The sequence below is a fragment of the Theobroma cacao genome, chromosome 1 (genome assembly GCF_053813885.1).
Source record: "Theobroma cacao isolate CCN51 chromosome 1, ASM5381388v1, whole genome shotgun sequence".
In the NCBI taxonomy this organism is placed as follows: Eukaryota; Viridiplantae; Streptophyta; class Magnoliopsida; order Malvales; family Malvaceae; genus Theobroma; species Theobroma cacao.
Genome location: NC_142639.1, coordinates 25,710,343 through 25,731,243, shown reverse-complemented (window position 1 = coordinate 25,731,243; position 20,901 = coordinate 25,710,343).

The following is a 20,901-nucleotide window of genomic DNA, read 5'->3' as shown; positions in this document are numbered from 1 at the left end:
TCGACAAACGTGAGGTTAAAACCCTCCGTTGAAAGGAAAAGTCCTTTTATAGTCACCCATACCTTCGAAAGCCTTACTACTCGATTTAAATAGTTTTATAGTCTCATTATTGATTTTAAGTTGAATTTTCTTACATTTTTTGTTAAAAAAGATTATAATTGAATGTTTACCTCGAGAAACGTGAGGTTACAACCCTCCGTTGAAAGGAAAAGTCCTTTTATAGCCACCCATACCTTCGAAATCCTTATTACTCGATTTAAATAGTTTTATGATCTCATTATTGGTTTTAAGTTGAATTTTCTTACATTTTTTGTTAAAAAAAATTATAATTGAATGTTGACCTCAAGAAACGTAAGGTTAAAACCCTCCGTTGAAAGGAAAAGTCCTTTTACAGGCACCCATACCTTCGAAAGCCTTATTACTCAATTTAAATAGTTTTATAGTCTCATTACTGATTTTACGTTGAATTTTCTTACATTTTTGGTTAAGAAAGATTATAATTGAATGTTTTCCTCGAGAAACGTGAGGTTAAAACCCTCCGTTGAAAGGAAAAGTCCTTTTATAGTCACCCATACCTTCGAAAGCCTTATTACTCGATTTAAATAGTTTTATAGTCTCATTATTGATTTTAAGTTGAATTTTCTAACATTTTTGGTTAAAAAAGATTATAATTGAATGTTTACCTCGAGAAACGTGAGGTTAAAATCCTCCGTTGAAAAGAAAAGTCCTTTTATAGTGACCCATGCCTTCGAAAGCCTTATTACTCTATTAAAATAGTTTTATGTCTCATTATTGGTTTTAATTTCAATTTTCTTACATTTTTTGTTAAAAAAGATTATAATTGAATGTTTACCTTGAGAAATGTGACGTTAAAACCCTCCGTTGAAAGGAAAAGTCCTTTTATAGTCACCCATACCTTCGAAAGCCTTATTACCCGATTTAGATAGTTTTATAGTCTCATTATTGATTTTAAGTTTAATTTTCTTACATTTTTGGTTAAAAAAGATTATAATTGAATGTTTGTCTCAGGAAATGTGGAGCAAAAGCCATCGATTGACAAGAAAAGTCCATTTATAGTCACTCATGCCTTCGAAAGCCTCATTACTCGCTTTAAATGGTTTTATAATCTCATTATTGATTTTAAATTGAATTTTCTTACATTTTTGGTTAAAAAAGATTATAATTGAATGTTTTCCTCGAGAAACATGAGGTTAAAACCCTCCGTTGAAAGGAAAAGTCCATTTATAGTCACTCATACCTTCGAAAGCCTTATTACTCGATTTAAATAGTTTTATAGTCTCATTACTAATTTTAAGTTGAATTTTCTTACATTTTTGGTTAAAAAAGATTATAATTGAATGTTTACCTCGAGAAACTTGAGGTTAAAACCCTCCGTTTAAAGGAAAAGTCCATTTATAGTCACCCATACCTTCGAAAGCCTTACTACTCGATTTAAATAGTTTTATAGTCTCATTATCGATTTTAAGTTGAATTTTCTTACATTTTTTGTTAAAAAAGATTATAATTGAATGTTTACCTCGAGAAACGTGAGGTTACAACCCTCCGTTGAAAGGAAAAGTCCTTTTATAGTCACCCATACCTTCGAAAGCCTTATTACTCGATTTAAATACTTTTATAGTCTCATTATTGATTTTAAGTTGAATTTTATTACATTTTTGGTTAAAAAAGATTATAATTGAATGTTTACCTTGAGAAACGTGAGGTTAAAACCCTCCGTTGAAAGGAAAAGTCCATTTATAGTCACCCATACCTTCGAAAGCCTTACTACTCGATTTAAATAGTTTTATAGTCTCATTATTGATTTTAAGTTGAATTTTCTTACATTTTTGGTTAAAAAAGATTATAATTGAATGTTTACCTCGAGAAACGTGAGGTTAAAACCCTCCGTTGAAAGGAAAAGTCCATTTATAGTCACCCATACCTTCGAAAGCCTTACTACTCGATTTAAATAGTTTTATAGTCTCATTATTGATTTTAAGTTGAATTTTCTTACATTTTTTGTTAAAAAAGATTATAATTGAATGTTTACCTCGAGAAACGTGAGGTTACAACCCTCCGTTGAAAGGAAAAGTCCTTTTATAGCCACCCATACCTTCGAAAACCTTATTACTCGATTTAAATAGTTTTATGATCTCATTATTGGTTTTAAGTTTAATTTTCTTACATTTTTTGTTAAAAAACATTATAATTGAATGTTGACCTCAAGAAACGTAAGGTTAAAACCCTCCGTTGAAAGGAAAAGTCCTTTTATAGGCACCCATACCTTCGAAAGCCTTATTACTCAATTTAAATAGTTTTATAGTCTCATTATTGATTTTAAGTTGAATTTTCTTACATTTTTGGTTAAGAAAGATTATAATTGAATGTTTTTCTTGAGAAACGTGAGGTTAAAACCCTCCGTTGAAAGGAAAAGTCCTTTTATAGTCACCCATACCTTCGAAAGCCTTACTACTCGATTTAAATAGTTTTATAGTCTCATTATTGATTTTAAGTTGAATTTTCTTACATTTTTTGTTAAAAAAGATTATAATTGAATGTTTACCTCGAGAAACGTGAGGTTACAACCCTCCGTTGAAAGGAAAAGTCCTTTTATAGCCACCCATACCTTCGAAAACCTTATTACTCGATTTAAATAGTTTTATGATCTCATTATTGGTTTTAAGTTGAATTTTCTTACATTTTTTGTTAAAAAAGATTATAATTGAATGTTGACCTCAAGAAACGTAAGGTTAAAACCCTCCGTTGAAAGGAAAAGTCCTTTTATAGGCACCCATACCTTCGAAAGCCTTATTACTCAATTTAAATAGTTTTATAGTCTCATTATTGATTTTAAGTTGAATTTTCTTACATTTTTGGTTAAGAAAGATTATAATTGAATGTTTTCCTCGAGAAACGTGAGGTTAAAACCCTCCGTTGAAAGGAAAAGTCCTTTTTTAGTCACCCATACCTTCGAAAGCCTTATTACTCGATTTAAATAGTTTTATAGTCTCATTATTGATTTTAAGTTGAATTTTCTAACATTTTTGGTTAAAAAAGATTATAATTGAATGTTTACCTCGGGAAACGTGAGGTTAAAATCCTCCGTTGAAAAGAAAAGTCCTTTTATATTGACCCATGCCTTCGAAAGCCTTATTACTCTATTAAAATAGTTTTATGTCTCATTATTGGTTTTAATTTGAATTTTCTTACATTTTTGGTTAAAAAAGATTATAATTGAATGTTTACCTTGAGAAATGTGAGGTTAAAACCCTCCGTTGAAAGGAAAAGTCCTTTTATAGTCACCCATACCTTCGAAAGCCTTATTACCCGATTTAGATAGTTTTATAGTCTCATTATTGATTTTAAGTTTAATTTTCTTACATTTTTGGTTAAAAAAGATTATAATTGAATGTTTGTCCCAGGAAATGTGGAGCAAAAGCCATCGATTGACAAGAAAAGTCCATTTATAGTCACTCATGCCTTCGAAAGCCTCATTACTCGCTTTAAATGGTTTTATAATCTCATTATTGATTTTAAATTGAATTTTCTTACATTTTTGGTTAAAAAAGATTATAATTGAATGTTTTCCTCGAGAAACATGAGGTTAAAACCCTCCGTTGAAAGGAAAAGTCCATTTATAGTCACTCATACCTTCGAAAGCCTTATTACTCGATTTAAATAGTTTTATAGTCTCATTACTAATTTTAAGTTGAATTATCTTACATTTTTGGTTAAAAAAGATTATAATTGAATGTTTACCTCGAGAAACTTGAGGTTAAAACCCTCCGTTTAAAGGAAAAGTCCATTTATAGTCACCCATACCTTCGAAAGCCTTACTACTCGATTTAAATAGTTTTATAGTCTCATTATCGATTTTAAGTTGAATTTTCTTACATTTTTTGTTAAAAAAGATTATAATTGAATGTTTACCTCGAGAAACGTGAGGTTACAACCCTCCGTTGAAAGGAAAAGTCCTTTTATAGTCACCCATACCTTCGAAAGCCTTATTACTCGATTTAAATACTTTTATAGTCTCATTATTGATTTTAAGTTGAATTTTATTACATTTTTGGTTAAAAAAGATTATAATTGAATGTTTACCTTGAGAAACGTGAGGTTAAAACCCTCCGTTGAAAGGAAAAGTCCATTTATAGTCACCCATACCTTCGAAAGCCTTACTACTCGATTTAAATAGTTTTATAGTCTCATTATTGATTTTAAGTTGAATTTTCTTACATTTTTGGTTAAAAAAGATTATAATTGAATGTTTACCTCGAGAAACGTGAGGTTAAAACCCTCCGTTGAAAGGAAAAGTCCATTTATAGTCACCCATACCTTCGAAAGCCTTACTACTCGATTTAAATAGTTTTATAGTCTCATTATTGATTTTAAGTTGAATTTTCTTACATTTTTTGTTAAAAAAGATTATAATTGAATGTTTACCTCGAGAAACGTGAGGTTACAACCCTCCGTTGAAAGGAAAAGTCCTTTTATAGCCACCCATACCTTCGAAAACCTTATTACTCGATGTAAATAGTTTTATGATCTCATTATTGGTTTTAAGTTTAATTTTCTTACATTTTTTGTTAAAAAAGATTATAATTGAATGTTGACCTCAAGAAACGTAAGGTTAAAACCCTCCGTTGAAAGGAAAAGTCCTTTTATAGGCACCCATACCTTCGAAAGCCTTATTACTCAATTTAAATAGTTTTATAGTCTCATTATTGATTTTAAGTTGAATTTTCTTACATTTTTGGTTAAGAAAGATTATAATTGAATGTTTTTCTCGAGAAACGTGAGGTTAAAACCCTCCGTTGAAAGGAAAAGTCCTTTTATAGTCACCCATACCTTCGAAAGCCTTACTACTCGATTTAAATAGTTTTATAGTCTCATTATTGATTTTAAGTTGAATTTTCTTACATTTTTTGTTAAAAAAGATTATAATTGAATGTTTACCTCGAGAAACGTGAGGTTACAACCCTCCGTTGAAAGGAAAAGTCCTTTTATAGCCACCCATACCTTCGAAAACCTTATTACTCGATTTAAATAGTTTTATGATCTCATTATTGGTTTTAAGTTGAATTTTCTTACATTTTTTGTTAAAAAAGATTATAATTGAATGTTGACCTCAAGAAACGTAAGGTTAAAACCCTCCGTTGAAAGGAAAAGTCCTTTTATAGGCACCCATACCTTCGAAAGCCTTATTACTCAATTTAAATAGTTTTATAGTCTCATTATTGATTTTAAGTTGAATTTTCTTACATTTTTGGTTAAGAAAGATTATAATTGAATGTTTTCCTCGAGAAACGTGAGGTTAAAACCCTCCGTTGAAAGGAAAAGTCCTTTTTTAGTCACCCATACCTTCGAAAGCCTTATTACTCGATTTAAATAGTTTTATAGTCTCATTATTGATTTTAAGTTGAATTTTCTAACATTTTTGGTTAAAAAAGATTATAATTGAATGTTTACCTCGAGAAACGTGAGGTTAAAATCCTCCGTTGAAAAGAAAAGTCCTTTTATATTGACCCATGCCTTCGAAAGCCTTATTACTCTATTAAAATAGTTTTATGTCTCATTATTGGTTTTAATTTGAATTTTCTTACATTTTTGGTTAAAAAAGATTATAATTGAATGTTTACCTTGAGAAATGTGAGGTTAAAACCCTCCGTTGAAAGGAAAAGTCCTTTTATAGTCACCCATACCTTCGAAAGCCTTATTACCCGATTTAGATAGTTTTATAGTCTCATTATTGATTTTAAGTTTAATTTTCTTACATTTTTGGTTAAAAAAGATTATAATTGAATGTTTGTCCCAGGAAATGTGGAGCAAAAGCCATCGATTGACAAGAAAAGTCCATTTATAGTCACTCATGCCTTCGAAAGCCTCATTACTCGCTTTAAATGGTTTTATAATCTCATTATTGATTTTAAATTGAATTTTCTTACATTTTTGGTTAAAAAAGATTATAATTGAATGTTTTCCTCGAGAAACATGAGGTTAAAACCCTCCGTTGAAAGGAAAAGTCCATTTATAGTCACTCATACCTTCGAAAGCCTTATTACTCGATTTAAATAGTTTTATAGTCTCATTACTAATTTTAAGTTGAATTATCTTACATTTTTGGTTAAAAAAGATTATAATTGAATGTTTACCTCGAGAAACTTGAGGTTAAAACCCTCCGTTTAAAGGAAAAGTCCATTTATAGTCACCCATACCTTCGAAAGCCTTACTACTGGATTTAAATAGTTTTATAGTCTCATTATCGATTTTAAGTTGAATTTTCTTACATTTTTTGTTAAAAAAGATTATAATTGAATGTTTACCTCGAGAAACGTGAGGTTACAACCCTCCGTTGAAAGGAAAAGTCCTTTTATAGTCACCCATACCTTCGAAAGCCTTATTACTCGATTTAAATACTTTTATAGTCTCATTATTGATTTTAAGTTGAATTTTATTACATTTTTGGTTAAAAAAGATTATAATTGAATGTTTACCTTGAGAAACGTGAGGTTAAAACCCTCCGTTGAAAGGAAAAGTCCATTTATAGTCACCCATACCTTCGAAAGCCTTACTACTCGATTTAAATAGTTTTATAGTCTCATTATTGATTTTAAGTTGAATTTTCTTACATTTTTGGTTAAAAAAGATTATAATTGAATGTTTACCTCGAGAAACGTGAGGTTAAAACCCTCCGTTGAAAGGAAAAGTCCATTTATAGTCACCCATACCTTCGAAAGCCTTACTACTCGATTTAAATAGTTTTATAGTCTCATTATTGATTTTAAGTTGAATTTTCTTACATTTTTTGTTAAAAAAGATTATAATTGAATGTTTACCTCGAGAAACGTGAGGTTACAACCCTCCGTTGAAAGGAAAAGTCCTTTTATAGCCACCCATACCTTCGAAAACCTTATTACTCGATTTAAATAGTTTTATGATCTCATTATTGGTTTTAAGTTTAATTTTCTTACATTTTTTGTTAAAAAACATTATAATTGAATGTTGACCTCAAGAAACGTAAGGTTAAAACCCTCCGTTGAAAGGAAAAGTCCTTTTATAGGCACCCATACCTTCGAAAGCCTTATTACTCAATTTAAATAGTTTTATAGTCTCATTATTGATTTTAAGTTGAATTTTCTTACATTTTTGGTTAAGAAAGATTATAATTGAATGTTTTTCTCGAGAAACGTGAGGTTAAAACCCTCCGTTGAAAGGAAAAGTCCTTTTATAGTCACCCATACCTTCGAAAGCCTTACTACTCGATTTAAATAGTTTTATAGTCTCATTATTGATTTTAAGTTGAATTTTCTTACATTTTTTGTTAAAAAAGATTATAATTGAATGTTTACCTCGAGAAACGTGAGGTTACAACCCTCCGTTGAAAGGAAAAGTCCTTTTATAGCCACCCATACCTTCGAAAACCTTATTACTCGATTTAAATAGTTTTATGATCTCATTATTGGTTTTAAGTTGAATTTTCTTACATTTTTTGTTAAAAAAGATTATAATTGATTGTTGACCTCAAGAAACGTAAGGTTAAAACCCTCCGTTGAAAGGAAAAGTCCTTTTATAGGCACCCATACCTTCGAAAGCCTTATTACTCAATTTAAATAGTTTTATAGTCTCATTATTGATTTTAAGTTGAATTTTCTTACATTTTTGGTTAAGAAAGATTATAATTGAATGTTTTCCTCGAGAAACGTGAGGTTAAAACCCTCCGTTGAAAGGAAAAGTCCTTTTTTAGTCACCCATACCTTCGAAAGCCTTATTACTCGATTTAAATAGTTTTATAGTCTCATTATTGATTTTAAGTTGAATTTTCTAACATTTTTGGTTAAAAAAGATTATAATTGAATGTTTACCTCGGGAAACGTGAGGTTAAAATCCTCCGTTGAAAAGAAAAGTCCTTTTATATTGACCCATGCCTTCGAAAGCCTTATTACTCTATTAAAATAGTTTTATGTCTCATTATTGGTTTTAATTTGAATTTTCTTACATTTTTGGTTAAAAAAGATTATAATTGAATGTTTACCTTGAGAAATGTGAGGTTAAAACCCTCCGTTGAAAGGAAAAGTCCTTTTATAGTCACCCATACCTTCGAAAGCCTTATTACCCGATTTAGATAGTTTTATAGTCTCATTATTGATTTTAAGTTTAATTTTCTTACATTTTTGGTTAAAAAAGATTATAATTGAATGTTTGTCCCAGGAAATGTGGAGCAAAAGCCATCGATTGACAAGAAAAGTCCATTTATAGTCACTCATGCCTTCGAAAGCCTCATTACTCGCTTTAAATGGTTTTATAATCTCATTATTGATTTTTAAATTGAATTTTCTTACATTTTTGGTTAAAAAAGATTATAATTGAATGTTTTCCTCGAGAAACATGAGGTTAAAACCCTCCGTTGAAAGGAAAAGTCCATTTATAGTCACTCATACCTTCGAAAGCCTTATTACTCGATTTAAATAGTTTTATAGTCTCATTACTAATTTTAAGTTGAATTTTCTTTCATTTTTGGTTAAAAAAGATTATAATTGAATGTTTGTCCCGGGAAATGTGGAGCAAAAGCCATCGATTGACAAGAAAAGTCCATTTATAGTCACTCAAGCCTTCGAAAGCCTCATTACACGCTTTAAATGGTTTTATAATCTCATTATTGATTTTAAGTTTAATTTTCTTACATTTTTGGTTAAAAAGGTTATAATTAAATGTTTACCTCGAGAAACATGAGGTTAAATCCCTTCGTTGAAAGGAAAAGTCCATTTATAGTCACTCATACCTTCGAAAGCCTTATTACTCGATTTAAATACTTTTATAGTCTCATTATTGATTTTAAGTTGAATTTTATTACATTTTTGGTTAAAAAAGATTATAATTGAATGTTTACCTCGAGAAACTTGAGGTTAAAACCCTCCGTTTAAAGGAAAAGTCCATTTATAGTCACCCATACCTTCGAAAGCCTTACTACTCGATTTAAATAGTTTTATAGTCTCATTATTGATTTTAAGTTGAATTTTCTTACATTTTTTGTTAAAAAAGATTATAATTGAATGTTTACCTCGAGAAACGTGAGGTTACAACCCTCCGTTGAAAGGAAAAGTCCTTTTATAGTCACCCATACCTTCGAAAGCCTTATTACTCGATTTAAATACTTTTATAGTCTCATTATTGATTTTAAGTTGAATTTTATTACATTTTTGGTTAAAAAAGATTATAATTGAATGTTTACCTTGAGAAACGTGAGGTTAAAACCCTCCGTTGAAAGGAAAAGTCCATTTATAGTCACCCATACCTTCGAAAGCCTTACTACTCGATTTAAATAGTTTTATAGTCTCATTATTGATTTTAAGTTGAATTTTCTTACATTTTTGGTTAAAAAAGATTATAATTGAATGTTTACCTCGAGAAACGTGAGGTTAAAACCCTCCGTTGAAAGGAAAAGTCCATTTATAGTCACCCATACCTTCGAAAGCCTTACTACTCGATTTAAATAGTTTTATAGTCTCATTATTGATTTTAAGTTGAATTTTCTTACATTTTTTGTTAAAAAAGATTATAATTGAATGTTTACCTCGAGAAACGTGAGGTTACAACCCTCCGTTGAAAGGAAAAGTCCTTTTATAGCCACCCATACCTTCGAAAACCTTATTACTCGATTTAAATAGTTTTATGATCTCATTATTGGTTTTAAGTTTAATTTTCTTACATTTTTTGTTAAAAAAGATTATAATTGAATGTTGACCTCAAGAAACGTAAGGTTAAAACCCTCCGTTGAAAGGAAAAGTCCTTTTATAGGCACCCATACCTTCGAAAGCCTTATTACTCAATTTAAATAGTTTTATAGTCTCATTATTGATTTTAAGTTGAATTTTCTTACATTTTTGGTTAAGAAAGATTATAATTGAATGTTTTTCTCGAGAAACGTGAGGTTAAAACCCTCCGTTGAAAGGAAAAGTCCTTTTATAGTCACCCATACCTTCGAAAGCCTTACTACTCGATTTAAATAGTTTTATAGTCTCATTATTGATTTTAAGTTGAATTTTCTTACATTTTTTGTTAAAAAAGATTATAATTGAATGTTTACCTCGAGAAACGTGAGGTTACAACCCTCCGTTGAAAGGAAAAGTCCTTTTATAGCCACCCATACCTTCGAAAACCTTATTACTCGATTTAAATAGTTTTATGATCTCATTATTGGTTTTAAGTTGAATTTTCTTACATTTTTTGTTAAAAAAGATTATAATTGAATGTTGACCTAAAGAAACGTAAGGTTAAAACCCTCCGTTGAAAGGAAAAGTCCTTTTATAGGCACCCATACCTTCGAAAGCCTTATTACTCAATTTAAATAGTTTTATAGTCTCATTATTGATTTTAAGTTGAATTTTCTTACATTTTTGGTTAAGAAAGATTATAATTGAATGTTTTCCTCGAGAAACGTGAGGTTAAAACCCTCCGTTGAAAGGAAAAGTCCTTTTTTAGTCACCCATACCTTCGAAAGCCTTATTACTCGATTTAAATAGTTTTATAGTCTCATTATTGATTTTAAGTTGAATTTTCTAACATTTTTGGTTAAAAAAGATTATAATTGAATGTTTACCTCGAGAAACGTGAGGTTAAAATCCTCCGTTGAAAAGAAAAGTCCTTTTATATTGACCCATGCCTTCGAAAGCCTTATTACTCTACTAAAATAGTTTTATGTCTCATTATTGGTTTTAATTTGAATTTTCTTACATTTTTGGTTAAAAAAGATTATAATTGAATGTTTACCTGGAGAAATGTGAGGTTAAAACCCTCCGTTGAAAGGAAAAGTCCTTTTATAGTCACCCATACCTTCGAAAGCCTTATTACCCGATTTAGATAGTTTTATAGTCTCATTATTGATTTTAAGTTTAATTTTCTTACATTTTTGGTTAAAAAAGATTATAATTGAATGTTTGTCCCAGGAAATGTGGAGCAAAAGCCATCGATTGATAAGAAAAGTCCATTTATAGTCACTCATGCCTTCGAAAGCCTCATTACTCGCTTTAAATGGTTTTATAATCTCATTATTGATTTTAAATTGAATTTTCTTACATTTTTGGTTAAAAAAGATTATAATTGAATGTTTTCCTCGAGAAACATGAGGTTAAAACCCTCCGTTGAAAGGAAAAGTCCATTTATAGTCATTCATACCTTCGAAAGCCTTATTACTCGATTTAAATAGTTTTATAGTCTCATTACTAATTTTAAGTTGAATTTTCTTTCATTTTTGGTTAAAAAAGATTATAATTGAATGTTTGTCCCGGGAAATGTGGAGCAAAAGCCATCGATTGACAAGAAAAGTCCATTTATAGTCACTCAAGCCTTCGAAAGCCTCATTACACGCTTTAAATGGTTTTATAATCTCATTATTGATTTTAAGTTTAATTTTCTTACATTTTTGGTTAAAAAGGTTATAATTAAATGTTTACCTCGAGAAACATGAGGTTAAATCCCTTCGTTGAAAGGAAAAGTCCATTTATAGTCACTCATACCTTCGAAAGCCTTATTACTCGATTTAAATACTTTTATAGTCTCATTATTGATTTTAAGTTGAATTTTATTACATTTTTGGTTAAAAAAGATTATAATTGAATGTTTACCTCGAGAAACTTGAGGTTAAAACCCTCCGTTTAAAGGAAAAGTCCATTTATAGTCACCCATACCTTCGAAAGCCTTACTACTCGATTTAAATAGTTTTATAGTCTCATTATTGATTTTAAGTTGAATTTTCTTACATTTTTTGTTAAAAAAGATTATAATTGAATGTTTACCTCGAGAAACGTGAGGTTACAACCCTCCGTTGAAAGGAAAAGTCCTTTTATAGTCACTCATACCTTCGAAAGCCTTATTACTCGATTTAAATACTTTTATAGTCTCATTATTGATTTTAAGTTGAATTTTATTACATTTTTGGTTAAAAAAGATTATAATTGAATGTTAACCTTGAGAAACGTGAGGTTAAAACCCTCCGTTGAAAGGAAAAGTCCATTTATAGTCACCCATACCTTCGAAAGCCTTACTACTCGATTTAAATAGTTTTATAGTCTCATTATTGATTTTAAGTTGAATTTTCTTACATTTTTGGTTAAAAAAGATTATAATTGAATGTTTACCTTGAGAAACGTGAGGTTAAAACCCTCCGTTGAAAGGAAAAGTCCATTTATAGTCACCCATACCTTCGAAAGCCTTACTACTCGATTTAAATAGTTTTATAGTCTCATTATTGATTTTAAGTTGAATTTTCTTACATTTTTTGTTAAAAAAGATTATAATTGAATGTTTACCTCGAGAAACGTGAGGTTACAACCCTCCGTTGAAAGGAAAAGTCCTTTTATAGCCACCCATACCTTCGAAAACCTTATTACTCGATTTAAATAGTTTTATGATCTCATTATTGGTTTTAAGTTGAATTTTCTTACATTTTTTGTTAAAAAAGATTATAATTGAATGTTGACCTCAAGAAACGTAAGGTTAAAACCCTCCGTTGAAAGGAAAAGTCCTTTTATAGGCACCCATACCTTCGAAAGCCTTATTACTCAATTTAAATAGTTTTATAGTCTCATTATTGATTTTAAGTTGAATTTTCTTACATTTTTGGTTAAGAAAGATTATAATTGAATGTTTTCCTCGAGAAACGTGAGGTTAAAACCCTCCGTTGAAAGGAAAAGTCCTTTTTTAGTCACCCATACCTTCGAAAGCCTTATTACTCGATTTAAATAGTTTTATAGTCTCATTATTGATTTTAAGTTGAATTTTCTTACATTTTTGGTTAAGAAAGATTATAATTGAATGTTTACCTCGAGAAACTTGAGGTTAAAACCCTCCGTTTAAAGGAAAAGTCCATTTATAGTCACCCATACCTTCGAAAGCCTTACTACTCGATTTAAATAGTTTTATAGTCTCATTATTGATTTTAAGTTGAATTTTATTACATTTTTGGTTAAAAAAGATTATAATTGAATGTTAACCTTGAGAAACGTGAGGTTAAAACCCTCCGTTGAAAGGAAAAGTCCATTTATAGTCACCCATACCTTCGAAAGCCTTACTACTCGATTTAAATAGTTTTATAGTCTCATTATTGATTTTAAGTTGAATTTTCTTACATTTTTGGTTAAAAAAGATTATAATTGAATGTTTACCTTGAGAAACGTGAGGTTAAAACCCTCCGTTGAAAGGAAAAGTCCTTTTATAGGCACCCATACCTTCGAAAGCCTTATTACTCAATTTAAATAGTTTTATAGTCTCATTATTGATTTTAAGTTGAATTTTCTTACATTTTTGGTTAAGAAAGATTATAATTGAATGTTTACCTCGAGAAACTTGAGGTTAAAACCCTCCGTTTAAAGGAAAAGTCCATTTATAGTCACCCATACCTTCGAAAGCCTTACTACTCGATTTAAATAGTTTTATAGTCTCATTATTGATTTTAAGTTGAATTTTATTACATTTTTGGTTAAAAAAGATTATAATTGAATGTTAACCTTGAGAAACGTGAGGTTAAAACCCTCCGTTGAAAGGAAAAGTCCATTTATAGTCACCCATACCTTCGAAAGCCTTACTACTCGATTTAAATAGTTTTATAGTCTCATTATTGATTTTAAGTTGAATTTTCTTACATTTTTGGTTAAAAAAGATTATAATTGAATGTTTACCTTGAGAAACGTGAGGTTAAAACCCTCCGTTGAAAGGAAAAGTCCATTTATAGTCACCCATACCTTCGAAAGCCTTACTACTCGATTTAAATAGTTTTATAGTCTCATTATTGATTTTAAGTTGAATTTTCTTACATTTTTTGTTAAAAAAGATTATAATTGAATGTTGACCTCAAGAAACGTAAGGTTAAAACCCTCCGTTGAAAGGAAAAGTCCTTTTATAGGCACCCATACCTTCGAAAGCTTTATTACTCAATTTAAATAGTTTTATAGTCTCATTATTAATTTTAAGTTGAATTTTCTTACATTTTTTGTTAAAAAAGATTATAATTGAATGTTTACCTCGAGAAACGTGAGGTTAAAATCCTCCGTTGAAAAGAAAAGTCCTTTTATAGTGAGCCATGCCTTCGAAAGCCTTATTACTCTATGAAAATAGTTTTATGTCTCATTATTGGTTTTAATTTGAATTTTCTTACATTTTTTGTTAAAAAAGATTATAATTGAATGTTTACCTTGAGAAACGTGAGGTTAAAACCCTCCGTTGAAAGGAAAAGTCCTTTTATAGTCACCCATACCTTCGAAAGCCTTATTACCCGATTTAGATAGTTTTATAGTCTCATTATTGATTTTAAGTTTAATTTTCTTACATTTTTGGTTAAAAAAGATTATAATTGAATGTTTGTCCCAAGAAATGTGGAGCAAAAGCCATCGATTGACAAGAAAAGTCCATTTATAGTCACTCATGCCTTCGAAAGCCTCATTACTCGCTTTAAATGGTTTTATAATCTCATTATTGATTTCAAATTGAATTTTCTTACATTTTTGGTTAAAAAAGATTATAATTGAATGTTTTCCTCGAGAAACATGAGGTTAAAACCCTCCGTTGAAAGGAAAAGTCCATTTATAGTCACTCATACCTTCGAAAGCCTTATTACTCGATTTAAATAGTTTTATAGTCTCATTACTAATTTTAAGTTGAATTTTCTTTCATTTTTGGTTAAAAAAGATTATAATTGAATGTTTGTCCCGGGAAATGTGGAACAAAAGCCATCGATTGACAAGAAAAGTCCATTTATAGTCACTCATGCCTTCGAAAGCCTCATTACACGCTTTAAATGGTTTTATAATCTCATTATTGATTTTAAGTTGAATTTTCTTACATTTTTGGTTAAAAAGGTTATAATTAAATGTTTACCTCGACAAACATGAGGTTAAATCCCTTCGTTGAAAGGAAAAGTCCATTTATAGTCACTCATACCTTCGAAAGCCTTATTACTCGATTTAAATACTTTTATAGTCTCATTATTGATTTTAAGTTGAATTTTATTACATTTTTGGTTAAAAAAGATTATAATTGAATGTTTACCTCGAGAAACGTGAGGTTACAACCCTCCGTTGAAAGGAAAAGTCCTTTTATAGCCACCCATACCTTTGAAAACCTTATTACTCGAATTAAATAGTTTTATAGTCTCATTACTAATTTTAAGTTGAATTTTCTTACATTTTTGGTTAAAAAAGATTATAATTGAATGTTTACCTTGAGAAACGTGAGGTTAAACCCCTCCGTTGAAAGGAAAAGTCCATTTATAGTCACCCATACCTTCGAAAGCCTTACTACTCGATTTAAATAGTTTTATAGTCTCATTATTGATTTTAAGTTGGATTTTCTTACATTTTTTGTTAAAAAAGATTATAATTGAATGTTTACCTCGAGAAACGTGAGGTTACAACCCTCCGTTGAAAGGAAAAGTCCTTTTATAGCCACCCATACCTTCAAAAACCTTATTACTCGATTTAAATAGTTTTATAGTCTCATTACTAATTTTAAGTTGAATTTTCTTACATTTTTGGTTAAAAAAGATTATAATTGAATGTTTACCTTGAGAAACGTGAGGTTAAACCCCTCCGTTGAAAGGAAAAGTCCATTTATAGTCACCCATACCTTCGAAAGCCTTACTACTCGATTTAAATAGTTTTATAGTCTCATTATTGATTTTAAGTTGGATTTTCTTACATTTTTTGTTAAAAAAGATTATAATTGAATGTTTACCTTGAGAAACGTGAGGTTAAACCCCTCCGTTGAAAGGAAAAGTCCATTTATAGTCACCCATACCTTCGAAAGCCTTATTACTCGATTTAAATAGTTTTATAGTCTCATTACTAAATTTAAGTTGAATTTTCTTACATTTTTGGTTAAAAAAGATTATAATTGAATGTTTACCTTGAGAAACCTGAGGTTAAACCCCTCCGTTGAAAAGAAAAGTCCATTTATAGTCACCCATACCTTCGAAAGCCTTACTACTCGTTTTAAATAGTTTTATAGTCTCATTATTGATTTTAAGTTGAATTTTCTTAAATTTTTTGTTAAAAAAGATTATAATTGAATGTTTTCCTCGAGAAACGTTAGGTTAAAACCCTCCGTTGAAAGGAAAAGTCCTTTTATAGTCACCCATACCTTCGAAAGCTTTATTACTCGATTTAAATAGTTTTATAGTCTTATTATTGATTTTAAGTTGAATTTTCTAACATTTTTGGTTAAAAAAGATTATAATTGAATGTTTACCTCGAGAAACGTGAGGTTAAAATCCTCCGTTGAAAAGAAAAGTCCTTTTATAGTCACCCATAACTTCGAAAGCCTCATTACTCGGTTTAAATGGTTTTATAATCTCATTATTGATTTTAAATTGAATTTTCTTACATTTTTGGTTAAAAAAGATTATAATTGAATGTTTTCCTCGAGAAACATGAGGTTAAAACCCTCCGTTGAGAGGAAAAGTCCTTTTATAGTCACCCATACCTTCGAAAGCCTTATTACTCGATTTAAATAGTTTTATAGTCTCATTACTAATTTTAAGTTGAATTTTCTTACATTTTTGGTTAAAAAAGATTATAATTGAATGTTTACCTTGAGAAACGTGAGGTTAAACCCCTCCGTTGAAAGGAAAAGTCCATTTATAGTCACCCATACCTTCGAAAGCCTTACTACTCGATTTAAATAGTTTTATAGTCTCATTATTGATTTTAAGTTGAATTTTCTTGCATTTTTTGTTAAAAAAGATTATAATTGAATGTTTACCTCGAGAAACGTGAGGTTAAAACCCTCCGTTGAAAGGAAAAGTCCTTTTATAGTCACCCATACCTTCAAAAGCCTTATTACTCGATTTAAATAGTTTTATGATCTCATTATTGGTTTTAAGTTGAATTTTCTTATATTTTTTGTTAAAAAAGATTATAATTGAATGTTGACCTCAAGAAACGTAAGGTTAAAACCCTCCGTTGAAAGGAAAAGTACTTTTATAGGCACCCATACCTTCGAAAGCCTTATTACTCAATTTAAATAGTTTTATAGTCTCATTATTGATTTTAAGTTGAATTTTCTTACATTTTTGGTTAAGATAGATTATAATTGAATGTTTTCCTCGAGAAACGTGAGGTTAAAACCCTCCGTTGAAAGGAAAAGTCCTTTTATAGTCACCCATACCTTCGAAAGCCTTATTACTCGATTTAAATAGTTTTATAGTCTCATTATTGATTTTAAGTTGAATTTTCTAACATTTTTGGTTAAAAAAGATTATAATTGAATGTTTACCTCGAGAAACGTGAGGTTAAAATCCTCCGTTGAAAACAAAAGTCCTTTTATAGTGACCCATGCCTTCGAAAGCCTTATTACTCTATTAAAATAGTTTTATGTCTCATTATTGGTTTTAATTTGAATTTTCTTACATTTTTTGTTAAAAAAGATTATAATTGAATGTTTACCTTAAGAAACGTGAGGTTAAAACCCTCCGTTGAAAGGAAAAGTGCTTTTATAGTCACCCATACCTTCGAAAGCCTTATTACCCGATTTAGATAGTTTTATAGTCTCATTATTGATTTTAAGTTTAATTTTCTTACATTTTTTGTTAAAAAAGATTATAATTGAATGTTTGTCCCAGGAAATGTGGAGCAAAAGCCATCGATTGACAAGAAAAGTCCATTTATAGTCACTCATGCCTTCGAAAGCCTCATTACTCGCTTTAAATGGTTTTATAATCTCATTACTAATTTTAAGTTGAATTTTCTTACATTTTTGGTTAAAAAAGATTATAATTGAATGTTCACTTTGAGAAACGTGAGGTTAAACCCCTCCGTTGAAAGGAAAAGTCCATCTATAGTCACCCATACCTTCGAAAGCCTTATTACTGGATTTAAATAGTTTTATAGTCTCATTACTAAATTTAAGTTGAATTTTCTTACATTTTTGGTTAAAAAAGATTATAATTGAATGTTTACCCTGAGAAACCTGAGGTTAAACCCCTCCGTTGAAAAGAAAAGTCCATTTATAGTCACCCATACGTTCGAAAGCCTTACTACTCGATTTAAATAGTTTTATAGTCTCATTATTGATTTTAAGTTGAATTTTCTTACATTTTTTGTTAAAAAAGATTATAATTGAATGTTTACCTCGAGAAACGTGAGGTTAAAACCCTCCGTTGAAAGGAAAAGTCCTTTTATAGTCACCCATACCTTCGAAAGCCTTATTACTCGATTTAAATAGTTTTATAGTCTCATTATTGATTTTAAGTTGAATTTTCTAACATTTTTGGTTAAAAAAGATTATAATTGAATGTTTACCTCGAGAAACGTGAGGTTAAAATCCTCCGTTGAAAGGAAAAGTCCATTTATAGTCACCCATTCCTTCGAAAGCCTTATTACTCGATTTAAATAGTTTTATGATCTCATTATTGGTTTTAAGTTGAATTTTCTTACATTTTTTGTTAAAAAAGATTATAATTGAATGTTGACCTCAAGAAACGTAAGGTTAAAACCCTCCGTTGAAAGGAAAAGTACTTTTATAGGCACCCATACCTTCGAAAGCCTTATTACTCAATTTAAATAGTTTTATAGTCTCATTATTGATTTTAAGTTGAATTTTCTTATATTTTTGGTTAAGAAAGATTATAATTGAATGTTTTCCTCGAGAAACGTGAGGTTAAAACCCTCCGTTGAAAGGAAAAGTCCTTTTATAGTCACCCATACCTTCGAAAGCCTTAATACTCGATTTAAATAGTTTTATAGTCTCATTATTGATTTTAAGTTGAATTTTCTAACATTTTTGGTTAAAAAAGATTATAATTGAATGTTTACCTCGAGAAACGTGAGGTTAAAATCTTCCGTTGAAAAGAAAAGTCCTTTTATAGTAACCCATACCTTCGAAAGCCTCATTACTCGGTTTAAATGGTTTTATAATCTCATTATTGATTTTAAATTGAATTTTCTTACATTTTTGGTTAAAAAAGATTATAATTGAATGTTTTCCTCGAGAAACATGAGGTTAAAACCCTCCGTTGAAAGGAAAAGTCCATTTATAGTCACCCATACCTTCGAAAGGCTCATTACTCTGTTTAAATGGTTTTATAATCTCATTATTGATTTTAAATTGAATTTTCTTACATTTTTGGTTAAAAAAGATTATAATTGAATGTTTTCCTCAAGAAACATGAGGTTAAAACCCTCCGTTGAAAGGAAAAGTCCATTTATAGTCACCCATGCCTTCGAAAGCCTTATTACTCGATTGAAATAGTTTTATAGTCTCATTACTAATTTTAAGTTGAATTTTCTTACATTTTTGGTTAAAAAAGATTATAATTGAATGTTTACCTTGAGAAACGTGAGGTTAACCCCTCCGTTGAAAGGAAAAGTCCATTTATAGTCACCTATACCTTCGAAAGCCTTATTACTCGATTTAAATAGTTTTATGGTCTCATTACTAATTTTAAGTTGAATTTTCTTACATTTTTGGTTAAAAAAGATTATAATTGAATGTTTACCTTGAGAAACGTGAGGTTAAACCCCTCCGTTGAAAGGAAAAGTCCATTTATAGTCACCCATACCTTCGAAAGCCTTACTACTCGATTTAAATAGTTTTATAGTCTCATTATTGATTTTGAGTTGAATTTTCTTACATTTTTTGTTAAAAAAGATTATAATTGAATGTTTACCTCGAGAAACGTGAGGTTAAAACCCTCCGTTGAAAGGAAAAGTCCTTTTATAGTCACCCATACCTTCGAAAGCCTTATTACTCGATTTAAATAGTTTTATGATCTCATTATTGGTTTTAAGTTGAATTTTCTTACATTTTTTGTTAAAAAAGATTATAATTGAATGTTGACCTCAAGAAACGTAAGGTTAAAACCCTCCGTTGAAAGGAAAAGTACTTTTATAGGCACCCATACCTTCGAAAGCCTTATTACTCAATTTAAATAGTTTTATAGTCTCATTATTGATTTTAAGTTGAATTTTCTTACATTTTTGGTTAAGAAAGATTATAATTGAATGTTTTCCTCGAGAAACGTGAGGTTAAAACCCTCCGTTGAAAGGAAAAGTCCTTTTATAGTCACCCATACCTTCGAAAGCCTTATTACTCGATTTAAATAGTTTTATAGTCTCATTATTGATTTTAAGTTGAATTTTCTAACATTTTTGGTTAAAACAGATTATAATTGAATGTTTACCTCGAGAAACGTGAGGTTAAAATCCTCCGTTGAAAAGAAAAGTCCTTTTATAGTCACCCATACCTTCGAAAGCCTCATTACTCGGTTTTAATGGTTTTATAATCTCATTATTGATTTTAAATTGAATTTTCTTACATTTTTGGTTAAAAAAGATTATAATTGAATGTTTTCCTCGAGAAACATGAGGTTAAAACCCTCCGTTGAAAGGAAAAGTCCATTTATAGTCACCCATACCTTCGAAAGCCTTATTACTCGATTTAAATAGTTTTATAGTCTCATTACTAATTTTAAGTTGAATTTTCTTACATTTTTGGTTAAAAAAGATTATAATTGAATGTTTACCTTGAGAAACGTGAGGTTAAACCCCTCCGTTGAAAGGAAAAGTCCATTTACAGTCACCCATACCTTCGAAAGCCTTACTACTCGATTTAAATAGTTTTATAGTCTCATTATTGATTTTAAGTTGAATTTTCTTACATTTTTTGTTAAAAAAGATTATAATTGAATGTTTACCTCGAGAAACGTGAGGTTACAACCCTCCGTTGAAAGGAAAAGTCCTTTTATAGTCACTCATACCTTCGAAAGCCTTATTACTCGATTTAAATACTTTTATAGTCTCATTATTGATTTTAAGTTGAATTTTATTACATTTTTGGTTAAAAAAGATTATAATTGAATGTTTACCTCGAGAAACGTGAGGTTAAAACCCTCCGTTGAAAGGAAAAGTCCATTTA